The sequence below is a fragment of the Poecile atricapillus genome, chromosome 19 (assembly GCF_030490865.1).
Source record: "Poecile atricapillus isolate bPoeAtr1 chromosome 19, bPoeAtr1.hap1, whole genome shotgun sequence".
NCBI classification, from domain to species: domain Eukaryota; kingdom Metazoa; phylum Chordata; class Aves; order Passeriformes; family Paridae; genus Poecile; species Poecile atricapillus.
Window position 1 is genome coordinate 5,062,610 of NC_081267.1, and position 24,149 is coordinate 5,086,758.

The following is a 24,149-nucleotide window of genomic DNA, read 5'->3' on the forward strand; positions in this document are numbered from 1 at the left end:
TTTGACAATGTAAGGTTCTGTGCCCTCAGCCACGGCCACTGGGTGCTGCCCAGACACTTTGTGCCCTGTGTATTCGCAGGCCAGACCAAAGGGGGCCCGAAGCACCCAGTGCTGAAGTCTTTTTTCCTTCCTTTCATACAGGATGATAGCCAGGTGCAGCTGTGCTCCATGTTTGTATTTAAAAAGATGATAGATTTATTAATGGAAGAGGGAAGAAAGGCCCTGAAGTCACACGTGCGCCAGAGCCTGCTGCCACTCTTCTTCCACTGCCATGACCAGAACCAGCATGTGGCAGAGGTGAGGACACCTGGGCTGCCGGTGGCACCCTGGGAGAGGGCTCGGCTGCCTCCTGCCCTGGCACCTCCAGGCCTTGGCACACGAATGCGGGTCCTGTGCCTGGGCTTGTGGGGCCATCTCCAGTCTCTGCTGCCCTCCAGGTGTCCCAGGAAACGCTGCACTCTTCAGCCAGATTCCTGAAGAGGAGAGATATTGAACAGATGCTGCAGCTGGATAAGAAACTCTGGAAGTTCAGCGAAGGCCTGGTAAGGACGGCCTGGACGGCCCAGCCTCAGCCTGGAGAAGCTCCCTGTCCCCGGTGCCCAGTGTGTGGGGCTGGCAGCTGCGCCCCTGCCCGGTGCTGCACCCGGGAGCAGCACGGCTTCTTCTCCAGGCTCCTGTGGCCCCGAGCCGGGTGCCGATGGAGCCCCGGTCCACTGGGGCTGCGGGCCGGGGCGGCACCGCGGCTCCCCGGGCAGCAGCCGGCCCTCTGCCCCCTCCAGAGCCCGGCGCCAGCGGCTGCTGGCCGGGCCTCAGGGCTGGGCGGGCACGGGAGGCCGGGGCTGGCTGCAGGCAGTGCCCGGCCGAGGGGCAGAGCCCGCACCAACCCTTCCCTCCTGCCGCTCTCTCCAGCTGGCACAGGACAGGAAGCGAGCGGCCGAGCAGCTGCGCCGGGCCCTGCCGTACCTGCAGAGCCCACAGGAGCCCCTGCGAGAGGCGGCCATCAGGTTCATCGGTGAGCCACGAACCCGGGCTCCCTCCCCGCCCCGCCGCAGCTCGGCCCCGGCCCCGGCTGCTGCCCCGGCAGTGGCACCCGGGCCCGGCGCCCTGGAGCCCCGGCTGCCCTCGGGGCTGCTGCCGGCCTCTGGCAGCCGTGCCCTTGGGCTGAGTCAGGATGCGGCAAGGGCCCGGGCTGAGCCCTGCCGGGGCGGGAGGGCGTGTGGCCACAGGGCTGGCAGCGCCGCTGGCAGGGAGCTGTGCCGCCGGGGCCCTGACAGGCTCTGTGTTCCCAGGGATGGCCGGGCAGCACCTGAGGGAGAAGAAGAAAGAGATGCTGCTCATTTGTGAGGGTGAGTGAGGGCAGCGGGCTGTCAGCAGGGCTGTCGGGGGCAGCTGCAAGCCCTGGCCTGGCTGTGGAGGGCTCTGCTCCCTGTGTGGATGAGGGGCGGTGTGGGCAGAGCACACCGAGATTTCAGGGGCACGTGGGGCATTCGTGGCCGCAGCTTCGGGCTGATCCCCTCGGTCCCTGCTCCCTGCTGGCCATGGCAAGAGCCGGCTGGGATGGCCCTGGCAGGGGGCTCTCCGTGGGCCCCCGCAGGTCTGGGATCTGACCGTGGCTCTGTTTGTCTCTCTTCCAGCCCTTGAAGACACAGCATGTGACAGCAGCCTGGAGATTGGAAGCCTGGCACTTCAGACTTTGTGCCTTCTCAGGGCAGGAGACCACGCTCCTATCTCCACCTTCCAGAGGCTGCGAGATCAGCTCCGCAGGGCATGGAGGTCACGGCCTCGTCTGTCGGGCCTCAGCTGGCTGCGCTGCTGGAGCTCTGCAGAGAGCTGATCTGGGAGGCTGTGTCTGCTGGGGCCACATGAGCAGCCAGCAGGGACTTTTTTTCCTTCAGGATTGTTCTTTTCTTTTTTGTTTTGCTTTAGGATGTAAATAATGTAGGATATGTTATAATAGTCAGACTCCCAGGAGCTTTCTTTTGCTGCCCAGGGTGTGTGGGGCATAGGGGAAGAGAGGGAAAAGGGCGCTTGTGCTCTGCCAGCTGCCCAGGCGTGCAGTGGTGCAGGGAAAATGGCCAGAAGCCCCTTGGCCTTTGGGGGTTCTGCTGAAGCCACAAGCCCTGTGCCAGCCAGGAAGTGCCCTCTGTGTCCTGCTGCCTGTGTTGCTGCCTGGATTGCTGAGGGCTCTGTCATGATCGCTAACACTGGTGGGAATCATGAGAGATTCGTTTGATCTCACAGTGCAAAAGGACACAAAGGGATTTCAGCTTAAATCACAGCAATAGTGCACTTTTATTTTAGTGCCAACAACAGGAGTTCTAGCTGCTATGGTTTTTTGAAGGAAAATTGCTGTAGGTTTATGTGATTCTGGAAGGGCTCGAATTAAAGGGGTCATCATTTCACAGGTAATTGCATTGGTGATTCATAGCCAGTAGTTAATTTTCTGTCATGTATCATTTGCAAGCAGGCAGCTTTGTGCATGTCTTGCAGTAGTTGGTCAGGAGTACCAACTATAGCTACAGGGTCTCCCCTTTCCAATGGATTAAGCCCTGCTGCCCAATGAGCTGTGTGCTGAGTTAGGGACCACGGGTTACATCTGTCTCCTGCTGTTGAGAAGACCCCATGTCCCCAGTACCCACTGGCTTCTTGTTCTGTCAGTCAAATCTGATCTCCTCCGGTGAGAGATGCAGTATGTGTTCTGTCTCTGACTCGTGAGAGAGACGCCCGTACTCCTTTTTCAGCTCAGCCAATTCAGCAGCAGTGTACGGGATTTCTTTAGTGGTTGTATGCAAATCAAGATCTTCATCATTGATATGATTATATTCTGTTTGAATTAAAGGTTTCAAGCTAGGACAGCAGTGCTCCCCACAATTTTTCATCAGTTAGTTCTTTTTGAGGGTAAATTTGATTAATGAGAAGGGTTTCTCTCTCCACTGTTTCTTTGGTGAGTAAGCATTCTTTGAATTTTTAACCCATTCCTCTCTTCGGGCCACTGGCTACAGATGGATCTCATTCCTTTCTTCATCTAATTGTTTTTGCAAAATTTCAACTGGGTTTTGAAAGGAGTCCATTCTAGTTCTTTCCTCACCTTTTTGCTTAAAGCAAGTTTCTCTAGCTGCTGTAAGACAAGCACCCAAAACTGAGCAGAGTATACATTTTTGCTGAGTAAAAGCCTTTGGAACCCATACTGGAGGTCTCCTCCTCATCCTTGTCTCCACCGTGCGCCTACCAATATCCTTGTGCCGTGGAGCATTTGCTCTAAGCCGCACCTTGGGTCACCCCCGCTCCCGAGTGTCACGATCCCCTAACACAAGTGGAAGTTGTGAGAGGTTCGTTTGATCTCAGAGTGCAAAAAGGACACCAGGGGATTTCAGTTTAAATCACAACAGCACTAATGCACCTTTATTTTAGTGCCAGCAACAAGGGTTATGTGATAGATGAGAGAGAGAGAGAGAGATGGAGAGAGGGATAAAGAGGCAAAATGCAAAAAGAAAAAAAGGGGGGTTATAGTTACCAACGGATGAGACAGGGTCGCTGGTGTCTTCTTCCATGGGGAGATCTCTCTTGAAGAAAGTAACTTGGAAAAGTCATTTTTACAGTCTGTTTCAAAGCAAGGGGCAGCTGGCCAAGAGGTGGGGAAATTCCTCGGCTGTTGTGATGAGATCCCTTGCTCTGGGAAGCAGGTGTAAGGTACAGAACAGGCCGCTCCTTACAAGTCCCTGCTCAGCAGCAGGAATGAAGGCAGTGTACCTTGAGAGCACAACAAGCACACCTGCAAACCATCACCTGGCAAGCTTCCACCTCAACCAGGCCAGAACCCCTGCACAAATTCCCTTGGGGTCTTCAGGGTCTCGGTCTCTGTTCTTGCAATGGTTGTGAGGCAGATGAGGGTAACTTCAGACTGTCTCTTACACCCTAGTAACCCCAAATGACACCAATGACCCCAAATCACCACAAATAACCCCAAATTACTCTAAAGGACTCCTCTGACCCCACACCTGACCCCAAATGACACTTCTGGCCCCACACTTGACCCCACAGGACACCGACATTTACCCCCTGCTGAGCTCAATCCTATACAACCCCAAATCCTTCAAAAATCCCCAAAATTTGGCCCTGGGAACTTCCTGGATGAGCAGGGTCAGTTCCTGGGCAACGAAGCCTTTGTGCCCTTCTCGGCCAGTGGGCACCCCAAAAATCCCATAAATCCTTGGGGTGGGGTCCTAAATCCTTCTGGAATCCCAAAAATCCCCAAATTCCTTTGCGGTGGGGCCCTACATCCTTTTGGGATCCCAAAATTCCTCGGGGTGGGGACCCCAGACCCATTTTGGACCCCCACCCCTGAAACCCCCAGACCATTTTTGGACCCCAATCCCAAAGCTCCCAGACCCTTTAGGGACCCCCCAGACCCTTTTTGGGGTAGCCCAGACCCTTTTGGGACCCCAGACCCTTTTGGGATCCTGTAGCCCCCAGAGTCCCCAGACCCTTTGGAATCCCCTCGGCCCTTTTGGAATCCCCAATCCCTGAAACCCCCAGCCCCTTTTGGGACTCCCAGCCCCTCTTGAGACCCCCAGACCCTTTTGGGACCCCCGACCCTTTGGGGTGGGGCGGTGCTGACGCCCCCTCCCCACAGGGCAGTGGCTGTGCCTGGGGGAGGCGCTGGCGCGGGCAGAGCTGTTCCTGTTCCTGACCTCGCTGCTGCAGCGCCTGCGGCCGCGACCCCCGGCACCCCCCGAGGAGCTGCCCACGGCCCCCCTGGAGAGCGGCTTTGCCAACATCGTGCCCCGCTTCCAGCCCCTCCTGCTGCCCCAATGAGACCCCCCAAATTCCAGACTGCTCCCCAAATTCAGGAACTGCCCCAGGATCGGGACCCTTCCCCATGGCTGGAAAATCTCCCCCCAGATCCTCCCCAGATTCCACTCTCAACATCCCCCCCGCTTCCAGCTCAGGACTGGGCTCTGATGAGACCCCTCCCCAAATCCCACCCCCAAGATGCCTCCCCATTGCTGGAAAATCCCCCCAAGTTCACCTCAAACCCCGCCCTAAAATCGTGAATCCCCCCTGAGACCCCCCCCCCCCCCCAAATTCAGGCCTCCCCAAAATGCCCCTTCTCAATGGGATTAGGACCTCTCCCCATCAATGGAAATTCCCCCAAAACCCAAAAAATTCTCCCCAAATCCCCTTCCCAAAATCAGAACCCCCCCCAAGACCCCTGAATTTCCCCCCAAAACCACCAAATGCCTCCCCAAAAATACCAAAATTCTTCACAAATCACCCCAAAAACCCCAAAACCCATATACTCCCCCCAAAGTCCCAAATCCACCCAAGACTCAAAATCCCACCCCAAAACTCCAAATTTCCTCCCAACCCCAAATTTCCCCTCAAAACCCCAGAATTTATCAAAACCTCCAAAATTTCCCCACCCCCCCCCAAATTTCCCCCAAAACCACCAAATTTCCCCCCCAAACCCCATTTTCTTTCCCAAAACCCCAAATCCTCCCCCTAAGAAACCCAAAGTTCTCCCTAAAACCCCAAGTTTCCTCCACCTACACCCAAATGTTACAAAAAAAATCCTAAAATTTCTGCCCTAAAACCTTGAAATTTCCCCAGGACCCTCAAAGTTTCTCCCCAACACCCCAAATTTCCCCCAAACCTCCAAATTCCCCCCAAATTCCCAAATTCCACCCCAAAACCTGGGAGACTCCCCCGCAAAAAAACAGCAACTCCTCCCCAACCCAACCCCCCAAAATCGCAACTCCCTCCCCAAAAAGCACCAGAAAGGTTGAGAATGTAAATTTTTTATTTCATATTTTTCACACCTTGGGATGGGGGGAAAACACCAGAATTCCTGTGATTTTTCCTGTTTTTTGGGGGGATGGGCGTCTCCCCAAATTTTCTAGCCCCCCCCAGGCGACCCCTCCCCAAAATTCCTGCCCCTCAGCCCCCCAAATTAAGTACAAATAAATTAAAAGAGGAAAAAAGAAAAAAAGGGGGGGGGAAAGGTAAAAATAAAGAAAAACAGAAAAAAAAAAATCCCCTCAACCCAATTTGGGGGGAGGGGGACAAAGGATATATCGAGGGAGGGGTTGAATTCCCAGAAAAAAATTGAGGGACCCCCCCCAAAAAAATTGGGGGAACCCCCCCCCAAAAAGTTCATTTTGAAAAATGCCAAAACCAAAAAAAACTGGCAAAAAAATGAAAAAAAACCTGAAAAATTTGGGGGGAAAACCCAAAAAATACATTAAAAATTGGGGAACTCCCCCTTGAATCCAAGGGATTTTGTTTGGGTTTTTTTTTCCCAAAAGCGGTGGGCTTTTGGAGGTGGCAGGGGAGGAGAGACCCCCTCCAAATTCCTGGGGGTGTCCCCGAGATCCAGAGGAGGCACCTGGTCTTGGAGTGGGACAAAAAGAATAATTTAGGAAAAATTAAGGGAATTTTGGGGAATTTGGGCAAATTTATGGGAATTGTTTGATATTTGGGGGGTCTGAGGGGGTGGGGGGCTTGATTTTGCAGGGTCTTGCATTTCAGGGCTGCAGGATCATGTCCAGGGAGGCCACAGTTACCAGGAACAGGCATGGGACACCAACGAGATGGGATTCTGCTCAGGAAAACATTTATTCAGCTCAGGAACAAACTCATATCCAGAGACAGCCCCGAACAGAGGCAGGGAGATGGGGTTTGAGAACCAGGGTGGAGTTCAAGGTCAGGGACCACTGGGAACACAGCAAGGGAGAAACCCCAGGGGTCCAAACCCAATCAGAAATCCCTGGGCTGCCACCCCATGAGGGGTCCAGGGTGGAGTTTCTTCCTGGGCTCGCAGGGCCCAACCTCTGAGGCAGAGGGATGGAATTCCCTCTTGCCCACACCTCTCACTTTAACAATATTAATTTGAAACTAAATCCTTGCCTCCCTGGGCAGGGGCACCTCACACAAAAACTCACTCGGTAATGGGCACCCCCTCCCTTCATCATCCCCAAACTTTGGCTGTCTCATTGCAGACCCCACCCCACCTCCCCAATCCCAACCCCAACCCATCCCATCCCATCCCTACTGGATATCAAGACCCCCTTCCCAATCCCTATTTCCCCCATTTCACACCTCCCAAACTCCATCCCAACCATCCTGCCCCACCCAATGCCCATCTCACCCCTCCTGATTTGCATCCCACTTCACCCAGTCCCCTTCCAACCCCATTCCACCTGATGCCTTCAGAAGGCTGACCTAGAACAGAGGCTGGACAGAGTCAAGAATAAAGTTTATTAGAAGAATTTAAATACACCATGGGCAGTACAAGAGCCAGGCCAGGGCTACACCCAAGATAGACCAGAAATGGTCACAAAAATGGACAAGTGATCACAAGGTCTCACATTTTTATAAGCTGAGGTCCATCTGCATATTTGGGTTCATAGTCCAGTTACAGCTTCAGATGATGAAGTCCCATCCTTCTTGTTTTCTCTCTTCAATCCACCCTTGTTTATGCTTTTGGGCCTGAAACTTCTAACAACTGTCCTTGGTATCAAGCTAGAAAAGGAATTGTTTTGTCTACTTACTATGTGAAGAGGGCTCACTAACACTTAATAGGAAGCTCAAAACTACAAATCTAGGCAGTGGAGAATATGAAAAATATGAAAGCTAAAACATGAGGCATCACATCCTGAGGGGCTGTGGAATTTAATAATTTTGGAGAGGGACTGAGTAGGTTTCAGTGGCATAGAGTGGTTTTGAGGTGACAGATCAAACTCTCTCGTCTCTTTGAGTGCCAAGAAATGGAGACAACTCCACCAAATAACCCCACAACCTCCAACTCCCAAGTATCTCCCAGATTCCCTTGAAGCACTAGTAAAATGTGAGGTTTTAGATGCCTTTGATGAATTTGTTGATTTTTACCACTATTTGTTGGTTTTAAAGGGATGAAGATGAATCAAAAGATAATTGAAACCAAAATAACATGACCTCCAGCCCAGTGTGTTCCCAACACAGATCACTGGGAACATGGGTCATCAGAGCTCTGCCCAATGTGGGTCCTCTGATGGAGGATGGAGCTGGAGCAGCACATGAAGCTCTTCCTGCACTTGGGGCACTTGCAGGGCTTCCCTTACCGGTGCCTCCGTTGGTGTCGGGTCAAGGTAGAGCTCTGGGTGAAGCTCTTCCCACACTGGGGACACTCGTAGGGCCTCTCCCCAGTGTGGATGCGCTGGTGGGTGATGAGGTTGGAGTTTCGCTTGAAGCCCTCCCCACAGTCAGGGCAGCGGAAGGGCCTCTCATCCATGTGAATCTGCTGGTGCAGGAGGAGAGTGGAGCTGGTCTGAAACCTCTTCCCACACTCACCACACTCGTAGGGCCTCTCCCCAGTGTGGATCATCTGGTGGATGGTCAGCTGGGACCTCTGGCTGAAGGTCATCCCACACTCCCCACACTCATAGGGACGTTCCCCAGTGTGGATCCTCTGGTGGCAGATCAGGCTGGAGCTGTGGCTGAAGCTCTTCCCACACTGGGGACACTCGTAGGGCCTCTCCCCAGTGTGGATGCGCTGGTGGATGATGAGGTGGGAGTTTCTCTTGAAGCCCTCCCCACAGTCAGGGCAGCGGAAGGGCCTCTCATCCGTGTGAATCCGCTGGTGCTGGAGGAGATTGGAGCTGATCCGAAACCTCTTCCCACACTCGGGACACTCGTAGGGCCTCTCCCCAGTGTGGATGCGCTGATGCGTGATGAGTTGGGAGTTGAAGCTGAAGCCCTTCCCACATTCCCCACACTCATAGGCCCATTCCCCAGTGTGGATCATCTGGTGGCGGATCAGGCTGTTGCTCTGGCTGAAGCTCTTCCCACACTCCAAGCACTTGTAGGGCTTCTCCCCATCTTGAAGCTGCTCATGGACCACCAGCTCAGAGCCCCGGCTGGATCTCCGGCCGCCTTCCCAGCACAGGGTGGGTCTTTCCTCCTCAGAGCACCCTGGGCTGGGTTGGGAGCCCCTCCTCCTGCGGGATCTCTGGGGATTTTCCTCCTCATTGGATTCCTGCACTGTGGAGCTGCTCAGAACAGCCTCTTCCACGAGGTTCTGCTGTGGGGATTTGTCCTCCCTGGTCTCCATCCTCAGCTCCTTGTCTGGGGGAGGAAGGACAAGGAGAGGATGGGATTTGCCTCCGTGCCAGAGGGAAGGGGAAGGAGATCCCCCCAGTGCGTCCCTGGCAGGACGGTGTTGGCAGCGGGGTTGTCCTGCAGCCGGGGGCCATGCTGGGCTGGGAGATGGAGCAGGAGAGAGGGGGAAAGGGGCACTGACTTCCTCCTCACCTGCCTGAGCATCCTGGAGCATCGTCCTCTTCCTCACAGCCTCCTTCTCCATCCAGCCTCCAGGTCTGGGATTGGGAAATCCTGGTTTGGGAGAAAACAAGGAATGAGCACATTGAGTTTGAAGGTCCCTCTGTCCCAGTCCCAGGGCATCTGGTGTGTCTTGGTTTGAAAGGAAAGGTGTTTGCTAAGGAAGGCAGAAGCCTCCATTGAAATTGATAAAAATGTAAGCAACAACCCCCTCCAAATTATTAGAATCTTGATATGAAAGCCCTCTCAGATAAATATATAGGAATAACAATTCTTTACTAAAGAAAGGAAAATGAAAATTCAGCAGTAAAAAAGAAAAACAACAAAAAAACAACACTCTGAGAGAGTCAGAATACAACCTGACACCCTGTTGGTCAGGGTGTTGGTAGCAGTCTGATTAAATGGTGGCTGCAGTTCTCCTGGAGTGACAGATGTGGTTCTGATGAAGCAATGATCCCATAGAAGATTGTAGCTTACCTCTGAAGTTCTGCTGCTGTAGATGGGTCCAGTCTCTCCTCTGGGAATCCAGTGGAGAAAGACTGCCTGTGGTGTTCTGATGCTCTGATTATATCCAGTCAGGAATGCTTGGCTCCTCCCCCTGGGTGGAGCATCTCACAATGGGATGATGTCATTTTATCAGTCCTGCAGTGAGACTCAATGGCCCATTAACAGAAGATATCGTCCTGGAGGGAGGATGGGTAGTGGAAGAGATAAAGAACACTGCCCCACCTGGTTTTAACAGCTGGCCCATTAACAGAAGACATCCCGCAGATATGAGGGAATGGGTGATGAAAGAGATAAAGAAAACTGCTCTACCAGGTTTTAACAGATGGTGATAGAATACATACTTTTGGTTACATCTTGCATTGCAACCCAGGACATGGGGTCCATAAAAATTTTACACCACCAAAATTCGGCCCTGAAAATGCCTCCCAGGAGTTCCCTATCTCTGTTCTCTCCCTTTTGGTGTTCAGGGCTTCCCCCCTGTCCCAGCTCCTGAGGGTCACGTGTGTATGGGGGTCCCCTATCTACTCGGTCCCTTCCCAGCCCAGGCTGCTGGGAGTACAAGGAATCTAAAATGTTTCTCCTGTTTCCATCCCCACACATAGGGATGATGGAGGTTTTTGGGGTCCCAGGGTCCCTGCTCCCCTTATTCTCTTCTTGGGGGTACAGTGGGCCCATGGAGACCCCCCTGCCCCTCTCCAGGCAGTTGAGGCTCCCGCAAATCGCGGTGCTTCCCCTTTCTGGGCTCCCCACTTTGGGGTCCTGGGGGTCACAGGGCTCTGCTCCTCCAGGCTGCCTCTGCCAGCAGCTGCCACTGGGAATCTCAAATGTCCCCCAAAGGGCATTTTCCACTCAGCATTGTACTTCTTCATTCTCCAATCATCACCGCCAAAAACCCAACCCAGGGACCCCCCCAGGATATCTGGGCCGAGCTCCCCCTCCCTGGTCACCTGTGGGATGGGGGGTGATGATCCCACAGATGGGGGGGCTGTGAATTCAGGGATTGCTCAACTGGGATATACTGGGCATGAGATCATACTGGGATAACAAGCACTTGACTGGGATTACTGGGAGTGTCTGGGAATGGCTATGGACATGCTGAGGGAAACTGGGATATACTGGGAGTGTCTGTGACCATCCTGGGGAAGACTGGGAACACACTGAGAACAATGAGAACTGTGTTGGTGACAACTGGGAGTGACTGGGTCTGCACTGGGGGCAATTGGGCATGACTGGGACCATGCTGACAAGGTCTGGGATCATCTGGAGAGGGACTGCGACTATACTGGGGGCAACTGGGTGCAACTGGGTTCACACTGGGAGGAACAGGGAGCAACTGGAACCATGCTGGGGACAACTGGCATCCTACTGGGATCACAGTGGGAGCAGCTGGGCCATGCTGGGCAAGACTGGGACCATATTGGCAGCAACTGGGACTGCACTCAAGGTGACTGGGAGTGGCTGGGAGCAGCTGGAATCATCCTGGAAGCACCTGAGGAGTGACTAGGAGCAACTGGGGTAGACTGGGAAGAGAGTGAAACCACAGTGCTGGTAAATGGGAGCAACTGGAACCACACTGGATAATCCTAGGAGCAGCTCTGCCCATGCTGGGGTCATACTGGGGTCCAAGTAGAACTAACTGGTATCATACTGGGAGTGATTGGAAAGGGGCTGGCTGTGACTGGAACCATGCTGGAGGTTACTGAGAGCAACTGGGCCCACCCTGGGAGTGACAGGGAGTGACTCTGGCCATGACTGGAATCATGCTGGGAGGATCTGGGAGTGACTGGAACCATAGTGGGGGTGACTGGGTGCAAGAGATCATACTGGGAGTGACTGTGATTGTAGTGGGAGTGACTGGGATCATCCTGGAAGTGTTTTTCTGTAGATCTTCTGTCTTTTTGGTCACTTTTTCTTCTCCTTCTTATCCTACGTAACTGGAACTTTTTTTGGGTATCTTAATGTTACCCAAAATCTTAAGGGTTAACACTTTTTAGGTTAAATGAGCTAAGTTAGCAAAGTTAATGCTATGGTAAGAGTTTTATGTTCAATTGGATGTTGTATTAAAACCTTTGCCAACATTCCTTGATTGTCTGTATTTTGCCAGGTAAATTTCGATCTCTTAGCTCAGTTGCTAGAGCATGGTGCCAGTATCACCGAAGTTGTGGGTTCAATCCTTGTGTGGCCATTCACTTAAGAGTTGGACTTGATGGTCCTTGTGGGTCCCTTCCTACCAAGAATATTCTTTACATCTGACCATCTTGAGAAGATCTGGTGGGTGTTTCTCCTGTGCACCAAACTCAAGCACAGGAACCTTTGGTTACCACCAGCATTGAAGTGTTCTGGGGTGTTACAGCCCTGCAGGCTCACAGTGACCACTTGTTTCCATGAAGCCCCACAGTGTCCCACTGGTTCCTTGGTTCCATGGGCCCAAGAGTGCCACAATGATCCCCTTGGTTCCACAACTTCCCATGGTGTCACACTGGCCCCTTGGTTCCATAAGGATCTGGAGTGTCACACAGGTTTATGGCATTTGTCCTTGCTGCCCCTCACATCCCACTGCCCCACAAAGAGCCCCGAGCCACCCGTGAGGGACAGGCCCTGCTGTGCCAGGCCTGGGCTCAGGGCTTGGCCTTTCTGCTTCCTCCAACCCAGCCAGGGCTTGCTCAGCATTGCAGTTCCCTGCTCAGAGCCTTTGGCTCCCGGCAATCCTGGCCTCCAGGATCTGCTCTCACCAGTCCCTGGGGAGCCTTTGGCAGTCCCTGCCCTCAGTGGGGCCGATTGAAGCTCCAAGGGACTTGGAGTTTTGCTTCTGATTCCTTGAGCAGCTTCTTGAGCCTGAAGGAGGGACAAAGGAGGATCAGAGAAAGGAGAAGGAAGCACGAGGTCAAGCATTCCCTGAATTCACAGCCCCCCACCTGTGGGATCATCACCCCCCATCTCACAGGTGACCGGGGAGGGGGAGCTTGGCCCAGATATCCTGAAGGGTTAGGTTTATTTGGGGAAATGTTTGGAGAATGAAGAACTCCAAAGCTGAGTGGAAAATGCCCCCTGGGGGGGACGCTGGGGGCTCCCAGCATCCCTAAGTGGGAAGATGGAATTGGGGGAACTTTTTAGATTCCTGGCACTCCCAGCAGCCTGGGCAGGGCAAGGACCGAGTAGACAGGAGACTCCCATACACACGTGACCCTCAGGAGCTAAGAGAGGGGGGATACCTCTGAACACCAAAAGGGAGAGAAGAGAAATGGGAATTCCTGGAAGGCATTTTCAGGGCCGAATTTTGGTGGTGTAAAATTTTTATGGACCCAATGTCTTGGGCTGAAATGCAAGATGTAACCAAAAGTATATATTCTCTCACCATCTGTTAAAACCTGGTAGAGCAGTTTTCTTTATCTCTTTTATGACCCATCCCTCATAACTGGGGGATGTCTTCTGTTAATGGGCCAGCTGTTAAAACCAGGTGGGGCAGTGTTCTTTATCTCTTCCACTACCCATCCTCCCTTCAGGGGGATATCTTCTCTTAATGGGCCATTGAGTCTCACTGCAGGACTGATAAAATGACATCATCCCATTGTGAGATGCTCCACCCAGGGGGAGGAGCCAAGCATTCCTGACTGGATATAATCTGGGAATCAGAACACCACAGGGAGTCTTTCTCCACTGGATTCCCAGAGAAGAGACCGGATCCATCTACAGCACTGGAACTTCAGAGGTCAGTTACAGTCTTCTATGGGATCATTGCTTCATCAGAACCACATCTGTCACTCCAGGAGGACTGCAGCCACCATTTAATCAGACTGCTACCAGCACCCTGACCAACAGGGTGTCAGGTTGTATTCTGACACTGTTGGTGGGATGGTTTTTTGTTGCTTTTTTTTTTTGTTGTTTTGGTTTTTTTTTAACTGCTGCATTTTCATTTTCCTTTGTTTAGAAATGAACTATTATTCCTCTTCCCATATCTTTATCTGAGATCACTTTGATATCAAGATTATAATAATTCGGAGGGGGTTGTTGGCTACATTTTTTATCTATTTTAATGGAGGTTCCTCCTTTCCTTAGAAAACACCTTTCCTTTCAAACTAAGACACCCCAGATGATCAGTGACTTCTAGAGAGGGACTTGGACAGAGGGACGGTCAAAGTCAGTGTGCTCATTCATTGTTTTCTCCCAAACCAGGATTTCTCATTCCCAAATCTTGGCTGGATGGAGGAGGCGGCTGCAAGGAAGAGGAAGATGCCCCTGAACACCCAGGCAGGTGAGGAGGAAGTCAGTGCCCCTTTCCCCTCTCTCCTGCTCCATCTCCCAGCCCAGCATGGCCCCCGGCTGAAGGACAACCCCGCTGCCGACGCCGTCCTGCCGGGGATGCACTGCGGGGATCTCCTTCCCCTTCCCTCTGGCACGGAGGCAAATCCCATCCTCTCCTTGTCCTTCCTCCTCCAGACAAGGAGCTGAGGATGGAGACCAGGGAGGAAAAATCCCCACGGCAGAACCTCATGGAAGAGGCTGTTCTGAGCAGCTCCACAGTGCAGGAATCCAATGGGGAGGAAAATCCCCAGAGATCCCGCAGGAGGAGGGGCTCCAAACCCATCCCAGGGTGCTCTGAGGAGGAAAGACCCACCCTGTGCCGGGAAAGTGGCCAGAGATCCAGCCGGGGCTCTGAGCTGGTGGTCCATGAGCAGCTTCAGGATGGGGAGAAGCCCTACAAGTGCTTGGAGTGTGGGAAGAGCTTCAGGTGGAGCAACAGCCTGATCTGCCACCAGATGATCCACACTGGGGAATGGCCCTACGAGTGTGGGGAATGTGGGAAGGGCTTCAGCTTCAGATCCCAAATCACCATCCACCAGCGCATCCACACTGGGGAGAGGCCCTACGAGTGTGGTGAGTGTGGGAAGAGGTTTCAGACCAGCTCCACTCTCCTCAGGCACGAGCGGATTCACACGGATGAGAGGCCCTTCCGCTGCCCTGACTGTGGGGAGGGCTTCCAGCAGAAGTCCAACCTTGTCACCCACTGGCACATCCACACTGGGGAGAGGCCCTATGAGTGTGGGGAATGTGGGAAGAGCTACAGCTGCAGCTCCAGCCTCAATACCCACAAACGCATCCACACTGGGGAAAGGCCCTACGAGTGTCCCAAGTGCAGGAAGAGCTTCTCAGACAGGTCTAACTTGACCAAACACCAACGGAGGCACAGGTAACGGAAGCCCTGTGAGTGCCCCAAGCGCAGGAAGAGCTTTGTGCACTGCTCCAGCTTCATCCCCCCTTGGAGGACCCACGTTGGGAAGAGACCTGGTGATCCATGTTCCCTGTGGTCCATGCTGGGAAGACACCTGTACCTTTTCCTGCCCATGGCAATGACATGATGTGAGATCAAAGACCATGAGAGTCTGACCATGTCCTTGTCATTATATTCAATTCAATCTCAAGTCATTGCCAGGGGCAGGAAAAGGACTCCCTCTCTCTCACCAGATGAGAAAAGTGTCTTTTCCAGACAGGAGGAAATACGTAGCCAGGAAGAGCCAGTTGGTGGCATTTTAGTTTTCCCTGTGAATAGATTGTCTTATCCCTTCTGTTTTCCAATTTTTTTCTGTTCCTGTTTGTTCCTTATCCCGTTGCTCTTCTCAATAAATTGTTCTTATCCCAGCATGGGATCTTTGCCTTGTGGGCTTTCCATTAGAGGCATTAGGGAAGCGAGCAGCAGTGCGGTTTCAGTGGGAGCAGGAAATTGGGGAATGCCATTCCTGAAGCCCAGCCCATGGAAACCGAGCATCCCAGCTGGTGCCAGGCCTGGTTGCCATGGCAGCAGCCTTGGGAGCGGGTCCCTGGCTGGGGGCTGTGGGAACCTCTTCCCTCTGGTGCCCACAGACAGGAGTGGAGGGAGCGGCTGGAGCTGAGGCGGGCAGGTTTAGGCTGGATGTGAGGAAAAGGTTTTTCCCGCGAGGCTGCTGGGGCACTGAACAGGCTCCCCAGGGAAGGCTCCCAGCTCCAGGGCTGGCTGAGCTCCAGCAGCGTTTGGCCAGTGCTGCCAGGCCCAGGCTGGGATTGTTGGGGTGTCCTGTGCAGGGCCAGCAGTTGGACTGGAGGATCCCCATGGGTCCCTCCCAACTCAGCCAATTCTGTGGCTCTGTGATCCCAGGAGCCTGGGAATGGGACTGCAAATGGTTTCCATGGCAACGGGCTCTGGCTCCAGGCCTGAGACAGGCACAGACAGGGGCTCCACAGAGACCTCCCAGGGGTTTCTGGGGATGCTGAAGAGCCGTGTGGTCAGATGCAGTCCCAGCAATTCCATGGTGACATCCTAGAGGACCTTGGGCTGCAAAGGCACCGCTTTGTCACAGGCACCCAGGGACCCCATGGTGACATCCCAGGAGTCCCCAGGCTGCCAAAGAGCCGGGATGTCACAGACACTCCCAGGGCTTCCTGTCATGTGCAGAGTGGGAGCTTCAGGCTAAAGCTTTATTTCTTTATTGGAGAAAATCCTGCTGAGTCATGAGGTGGAGAAATTACACCAAACGGCCACCAGGAATCCTCAAACTCCTCCAAGTCACCTAGACTTTTAAATTCTTTCTAAGAGAGGAGACTGGGAGCAGCTGGATTCAATCCCAGCCCGAGTTTGTCAGAGGTTTATGTGTAAATATTGGGCATGTAGAATTGAACCGTAATGCAATTTGTCCCACATGATTAACAATGGAATATCAGATACATTTATATAAATACAACTGTGACTGATTCTGAACATGATTTATTTACACCACAGAGTAAATAAAGAAAAAGATTTATTTACTCCACAGTATAAGAGCTATAACAATTATTAGACTATAGTGCTCTAGGAAGCAATTTTGAAGTAAACAGGGCCTTGCTGGAGTTGTTTGAGCCCATTCCAGGCACAGCCTCCTGCTCCAACAGGAACTGCCTTTCCTGTGCCATGGCCAGGGCAGATCCTGCTGCAGGAAAAGCCCCAGGCCAGCCCCAACCCAGGGAAGGGCTCGGGCACAAGTGCATAGTGCCGTGCTGGGAGCTGTGCCAGGGACAGCCTGAGGCACCAAAGGCACCTTGGCAGCAGCAGCTGCTTCCAGGCCATGGCCAGAAGGCTCCCTTGGCACCCCGGCCTGGTGTACAGCACGGCAGAGCTGCTGCTTCAGGGCTCATTTCTGGCTGGGCTCTGAAAAGCCACTGCTGCTCCAGGAGCCTGACTGGGAAGCAATTGGCCCCAGCACCCTGGGGACAAGATAATAATGAAACAACTCTTCATGCCAGCAGAGACAAGGCAGGGGCAGAGGAAAGGGGAGAGCCAGGCCCAGGGGACATGGCTGCAGTGGTGATGGCTGTGAGGTCAGTGCCACTGCAGCAGCCTGGCTGGCCCTCAGCAGACATTCTGGCCAGGAGCACTGTGAGGGCACCCAGCACATGAGAGAACCCACACAACAGGAATTCCATCCTTGGGGACGGGAGGGGCTTTCACTGTGTCAGGTTGCACAGAGCTCCTGCTCTGGGAGCATTCTTGGGATAGGGCATCGACTTGTCTGGAAAAGCAATTGCAGTTTTGTGCCACTCTCATAAAATACCTGATTAAAATTTTTCCTCCTTCTAAACAATATAAATTAACTCTTGATCACTTTAAAGATATTCATCTCTGTCACTGCAAGATTTGGGAGAAAATAACTTTGACCAGTGCTTCCATTTTCACAGACCATGGAGAGGACCCAAAAATCTCCCAGGATGGGGTTTGGAGGCCTCATCACATAAGCAGCAGGTAGAGGATGAGGGCCCTGAGCCTGAGGCCAGCAGGGGACAAGTGACCCTGGCAGCCCTGGGGCCTCATTGCCTCCTTGTCCCTGCTCAGCAGCCTGGCAGGGGCCGCCCCATGGTGCTGCCCTTGGCATTGCACATCCCCACATGCCAGTGGCCCGGGAAGAGCCCTGAGCAATGAGGGAGGGACAGCATCTGCCTTGCCAGGGGCTGGGGCTCAGCCCTTGGCCCTTGGCATTCCTGAAACACATCCAGCTTTGCTCAGCACCACAGACACCTTTCCCTTGCTTGTCCCCAGCTGCCATCAGGGCCTCCAGTCTTCTGCTCTCCCTGGAACCTGGGGACGCTTTCTCACTCGTGTCTCTCATTTCAACTACAAGAAATTTCAGTGTTTCTGTCTGTGTTTGAGTTCTTGAGAAGTTTCTGGAGCACACTCTGAGGGACTGAGTGTGATGCAAAGAGCCCCAAAGGCCCGAGAGGGTGATGAAAGTGCTGGTGCTGTGTCTGTGCTGCTGAGCTGGGCCGGGCTCCTGGCCCAGAGGCAGCTCCTGGCAAGGGCAGCGCTGCAGAGAGACAGCTCTGGCCAGGAGCAGCTCCTGAGCACAGCCCAGCAGGGCTGGGGCCCTGCCAGGGCAGCTCAGGGACACCAGCAGGCCCAGACAGAGCTCCCAGGGGCTCAGCACTGGCAGGGGCTGTGGGATGTCCCAGAGGGGGCTGTGTCACAGCAGCACCTCTGTGGCTGTGTCCTGGAGCCCCAGAGCAGCTGGGATGTCAGAAAGGGGCTGTGTGACAGCTCCGAGTGGGTTGTGTGAGGTCACAGATGGGGCTGTGACATCACAGAGTTTGTTGTGTGAGGTCACTGAGCAGCTGTGGCATCATAGAGGGGATTCTGTGACATCAGAAAGCAGGGTGTGGCATCACAGTATGGGCTGGGTGATATCACTTAGTGGGCTGTGACATCACAGAGAGGACTATGACATCAGAGGTTGAATGCATGACATCACAGAGTGGGTTGTGACATCACAGAGTTTCTGTATGACATCACAGAGCCACCACAGGGTGGACTGTGACATTACTGAGTGGGCTGTGAGGTCACAGAGCAGACACCACAATCCCTGAGGGCAGCTCTGTGACATCAGACAGCAGATTGTGACATCACAGAGCAGCTGTGTGACATCAGAGAGAAGAGTGTGTGATGTCAGAGAGAAGGCTGTGACATCAGAGAGTAGGTTCTGTTATCTCAGAGGGGCTGGGACATCACAGTCCAGACTGGGACATCACAGAATGGCTGTGGGACATCCCAAGGTCTGTGGGGCATGGGACAGGGGGACAGGGAACCCCTGGTAGCATCCCCATATCCCCCAGGGCCAGAGCCTGGGCCAGGGCTCCTTCACCCTGTCACCAACGAGGGCTTGAGAGCGCTTAAAAATTCCCCAGCAAGGGAGCAGCAAAAAACAGATTTAATATTAAGCAGCAGCAGCACAAAGTTCCTTGGCAAGAGTCACTCTGCTCCTGACTGGACACTTCAGGCACAGCAAGGAAACAAAGCAACAACAAAACCAAACAAAATCCAGGCAACTAAACCAGAAATGAACCCACAACTGTGTGTGTGTGTGTGTGTGTGTGTGTGTGTGTTTGAGCTTAACAGAGTTCAAACTTAACAGGACTTCACTTATGCCTTAATTTATACCTCAAATATCACAATTTAGCAAAAGCACTTAACAGTATTTAAGCTAACTTATATGACTTCAGGATTTAAGAGTGGAATAACACTTAACAATATTCAACTTAGCTTATTGTTGGAGTCAGAGGCACCAAGAGTGTGCCCTTATCTCTGATGCCTGGCTCTGACATCCAAGAAAACACTGAATTTCATATAACACCGTGAAAACAACTGTTAAATAGAAAAACCAGGAGTGTAAGTGTGTAGATTAAAGAGATTTCTTATGTCACTGCATGAAAAAGTTAAAGTTTGGAGTTTAAACTCATTTAGAAAATAGAGGACAAGATGGAGGATTCAGGGTGTTGTCTCTTGTCCTTCTTTCTTCTTCATCTTCTTCTTCTAGAGGTTTTTGGGTAGTAGTAGGTGATTGGATAGAGAATGCTGCAGTGCAGCACACAAGTGTTGGGTCATTGGGTCACTAAGAAAAAATAATTTCCTTGGCATTTGTTAATTGGGTAATTGAACATATAAAAATCCTTGAAGAAGATCTTTGTTAGTCATTTTGCACTTTTCTATCTTAGTGCACATAGCTGCTTGTGGCTCCTTGTACCCTGTATACATGTAATGGAGATAAAAGAAGAATAAACAACCAAGTCCAAACAAGAGAAAACTGCCTCTATCTCATCAATCTTCAGTCCAAGGGGTAAAAAGAACCCAACCACAAGTGTCCCATCAGGACACCAGGGCCACACTGCACCACTGCAGATGGGAGCAAACCCTCATGGACTGCGTGCCTTACAAATCTGCTAAACCCATGTCACACACATCCCTGAATTTAGACATTTAAAATATGTACATTTATCCATAGATACCTTTTCATCAGCAATATGGGCTATAAAACACACAAGAGAAAAGGGTCGGGATGCCATTGCACACTGGCAGTCAGCCTTTGCTGTTTTGAGCATCCCTCATAGCATCAAAACAACACACATCTCACAGAAAACAAAACATTTCCTACAGCCCTGGAGTGTAACACACCACACTGGCATTCCTCAAATAACAATAAAACCATTGTGGAAAGAGCACATGGCACTTTAACAGGAATTACTGAAAAACAAAAGGGAGGAATGTGTGGTGGACCCCAGAAAGCAAAGTAGCTAAGGCTGTTCATACAATAAATCATTCAGCAGTATCAGAAGATCCCCAAACCCAGGCTCGCTTGAACTCTGCAATTCCAACACAAGTGAAAGACTTAGCAATGTGAGCTCTAACAAAAATTACCAACTTGTCAGTGCCAACCCAAAGCTATTCAAGTAGAAGACAAAACCCCCATGAGCTATATATGCAGTGAAGCAAGGGGTCAATTAATGCTACAACTGGCACGAGATAATGCAAACCAAGACTGTAGAAAAATTATAGCTGCATTACCTCAAGAGAATCCATCCCTGGAGGAGATGATTACAGCATGTGCTAAGGTTGGGACTGGATCTCATCACATGGATATGCTAGCCAATTCTATTACAGCTGCTGTTAAACTCACACCCCATTGCTACAAGTGTGGACAACAAGGCCACGGGAAAATAAACTGTCCACACCAGCCCATTCCACAGGGGACAGCTCAGGGACAAAGAAGTGATAATGCAAGCTTCAACCGATGTGAAAGAGTTGAACATACAGCCAAAGGACACAAACAACACCCTCCTGACAGTACCTCTACGGATGTGACGGAGCAGATTAAAGAAGAGTAACCAGAACAACTTATTCAACATGAAAATCAGACTCTTGAAAAGACAGTTAATTTAAAAACTGTTTGTTTACAAATTGTTTTTCTGCTAAGTTGGGTTTTTCTCACGGTTCTAAATGTTGAATGTTTTTTGTTTCTTGTTTAAAGAGTTGAGGTATAATCTCAGTTCTAAATACTTTCTTGTTTTTTAATGTTAAGTTGTAACTTTTAACTATAAGTAGTTAACCTGTGGTTTGTTAGCTTGAAGGATTGTGATCCTGTCTGCCAGCTCCTGGAAGGGAGTGTTGCAAACTCAATTTAGTACACAAAGCATATTGCTTGCTGAAGAGAATTAATTGTGTCAAGTTAACTAGAAACTTCTTTCAAATTAAACCCATGGTGTCCCTGTTATCATGTCTGCAAAGGGCCCCTGCAGATAGGGTAACAGAGAGCATTTTATATTTTTTAATTTAACCAAAAAGGGTAAATAGTCACAGTATGGTCACAGTAGAGCTGGTCAGGACTGGACAAGGTAAATCTAGACATAACACAAATCTAATTTAGCAGTAAATCTACTTTAGCCATAACACAAATCTAATTTAGCCAGCCTAATTCATGTCTGAACCACTGCACACTACTGGCCAGGATGCAGGGCAGGGAGGGAAGTATCAGCCAATGGCTGTCTAGCCTGGGAAATTTGAATTGAGTACTTAAATGAGTTCTGAGTAATAAACGAGGCTGTTTTGTCTGATGAGCACCTGGAGCACGAGTCGTGGATTTTGTCTCTCCACTCACAACCAGCACGTTACAGATACACCTTGGGCAGTACAAGAGCCTGGCCAGGGCTACACCCAAGATGGAGCAAAAGTGGTCACAAAAATGGACAACTGATCACAAAGTCACACATTTTTAGAAGTTTAGGTTAATCTGCATATTGGGGTTCATTGTCCAATTACAGCTTCAGATGATCAAGTCCCATCCTTCTTGTTTTCTTTCTTCAGTCCACCCTTCTTCATGCTTTTGGGCCTGGAACTTGTAACAATTGTCCTTGGTATCAAGATAGAAAAGGAATTGTTTTGTCTACCTACTCTGTGAAGAGAGCTCACTAATACTTAATATGGAGTTCAAAACTACAAAGGTAGGCAGCACAGAATATGAAAAATATGAAAGCTAAAACTTAAGGCAACACACCCTGAAGGGTTGTGAAACTAAATAATTTTGGAGAGGGACTGAGTAGGATTCAGTGGCATAGAGTGGTTTTGAGGAGACAGATAGAAGCCTCTCGTCTCTTTGAGTGCCAAGAAATGGAGACAATTACACCAAATAACCCCACAACCCCCAAATCCTCCCAAGTATCTCCCAGATTCCCTTGAAGCATTAGTAAAATGTGAGGCTCTAGATGCCTTTGATGAATTTGTTGATTTTTACCACTCTGTTATTTCTCTGTTTTAAATAGATGAAGATGAAGCAAAAGATAATTGAAACCAAAATAAAATGATCTCCAGCCCAGTGTGTTCCCAACACAGATCACTAGGAACGTGGGTCATTAGGGCTCTGCCCAACGTGGGTCCTCTGATGGGGGATGGAGCTGGGGCAGCACACGAAGCTCTTCCTGCACTTGGGGCACTCACAGGGCTTCCCTTACCGGTGCCTCTGTTGGTGTCTGGTCAAGTGAGAGCTCCTGGAGAAGCTCTTCCCACACTGGGTACACTCGTAGGGCCTCTCCCCAGTGTGGATGTGCTGGTGCCTGATGAGGTGGGAGTTTCGCTTGAAGCCCTCCCCACAGTCAGGGCAGCGGAAGGGCCTCTCATCCGTGTGAATCCGCTCGTGCCTGAGGAGAGTGGAGCTCCTCTGAAACCTCTTCCCACACTCAGGACACTCGTAGGGCCTCTCCCCAGTGTGGATCATCTGGTGGATGGTCAGTTGGGACCTCTGGCTGAAGGTCATCCCACATTCCCCACACTCATAGGGCCGTTCCCCAGTGTGGATCCTCTGGTGGCAGATCAGGCTGGAGCTGTGGCTGAAGCTCTTCCCACACTCAGGACACTCGTAGGGCCTCTCCCCAGTGTGGATGCGCCGGTGGTTGATGAGGGTAGAGTTTTGCTTGAAGCCCTCCCCACAGTCAGGGCAGTGGAAGGGCCTCTCATCTGTGTGAATGCGCTGGTGCAGGAGGAGATTGGAGCTGCTGTGAAACCTATTCCCACACTCAGGACACTCGTAGGGCCTCTCCCCAGTGTGGATGCGCTGGTGACGGATGAGTTGGGAGCTCCAGCTGAAGCCCTTCCCACATTCCCCACACTCGTAGGGCCAGTCCCCAGTGTGGATCATCTGGTGGCAGATCAGGCGGTTGCTCTGGCTGAAGCTCTTCCCGCACTCCAAGCACTTGTAGGGCTTCTCCCCATCCTGAAGCTGCTCATGGACCACCAGCTCAGAGCCCCGGCTGGATCTCCGGCCGCCTTCCTGGCACAGGGTGGGTCTTTCCTCCTCAGAGCACCCTGGGATGGGTTTGGAGCCCCTCCTCCGGCGGGATCTCTGGGGATTTTCCTCCCCATTGTATTCCTGCAGTGTGGTACCGCTGAAAACGGCCTCTTCCATGAGGTTCTGCTGTGGGGATTTGTCCTCCCTGGTCTCCATCCTCAGCTCCTTGTCTGGGGGAGGAAGGACAAGGAGAGGATGGGATTTGCCTCCGTGCCAGAGGGAAGGGGAAGGAGATCCCCCCAGTGCGTCCCCGGCAGGACGGCGTCGGCAGCGGGGTTGTCCTGCAGCCGGGGGCCAGGCTGGGCTGGGAGATGGAGCAGGAGAGAGGGGGAAAGGGGCACTGACTTCCTCCTCACCTGCCTGGGTGTCCTGGGGCATCTTCCTCTTCCTTGCAGCCTCCTTCTCCATCTGGCCAAGGTCTGGGATTGGGAAATCCTGGTTTGGAGAGAAATACAATTCATGAGCACATTGGATTAGGGGGTTCCTCCTGCCCAAGTCCATCTCTAGAAATCCCAAGCTATCCATAAAAACCTCCCAAACACCAAGATTCAGCCCTGAAAATGCCTCCCAGGAGTTCCCCATCTCTGGTCTCTCCCCTTTTGGTGTTCAGGGGTTCCCCCCGTCCCAGCTGCTGGGGGTCACACTTGTACTGGGGGTCCTTTGTCTGCTCGGTCCCTGTCCTCCCCAGGCTGCTGGGAGTGCCAGGAATCTGAAAAGTTC

At 52.0% G+C, this 24,149-nt stretch overlaps 1 pseudogene; it reads right to left on the minus strand.

Moving 5' to 3' along the window:
- Window positions 1–24,149, minus strand: part of LOC131586379 (uncharacterized) — a 712,054-nt pseudogene that overhangs the window by 88,859 nt on the left and 599,046 nt on the right.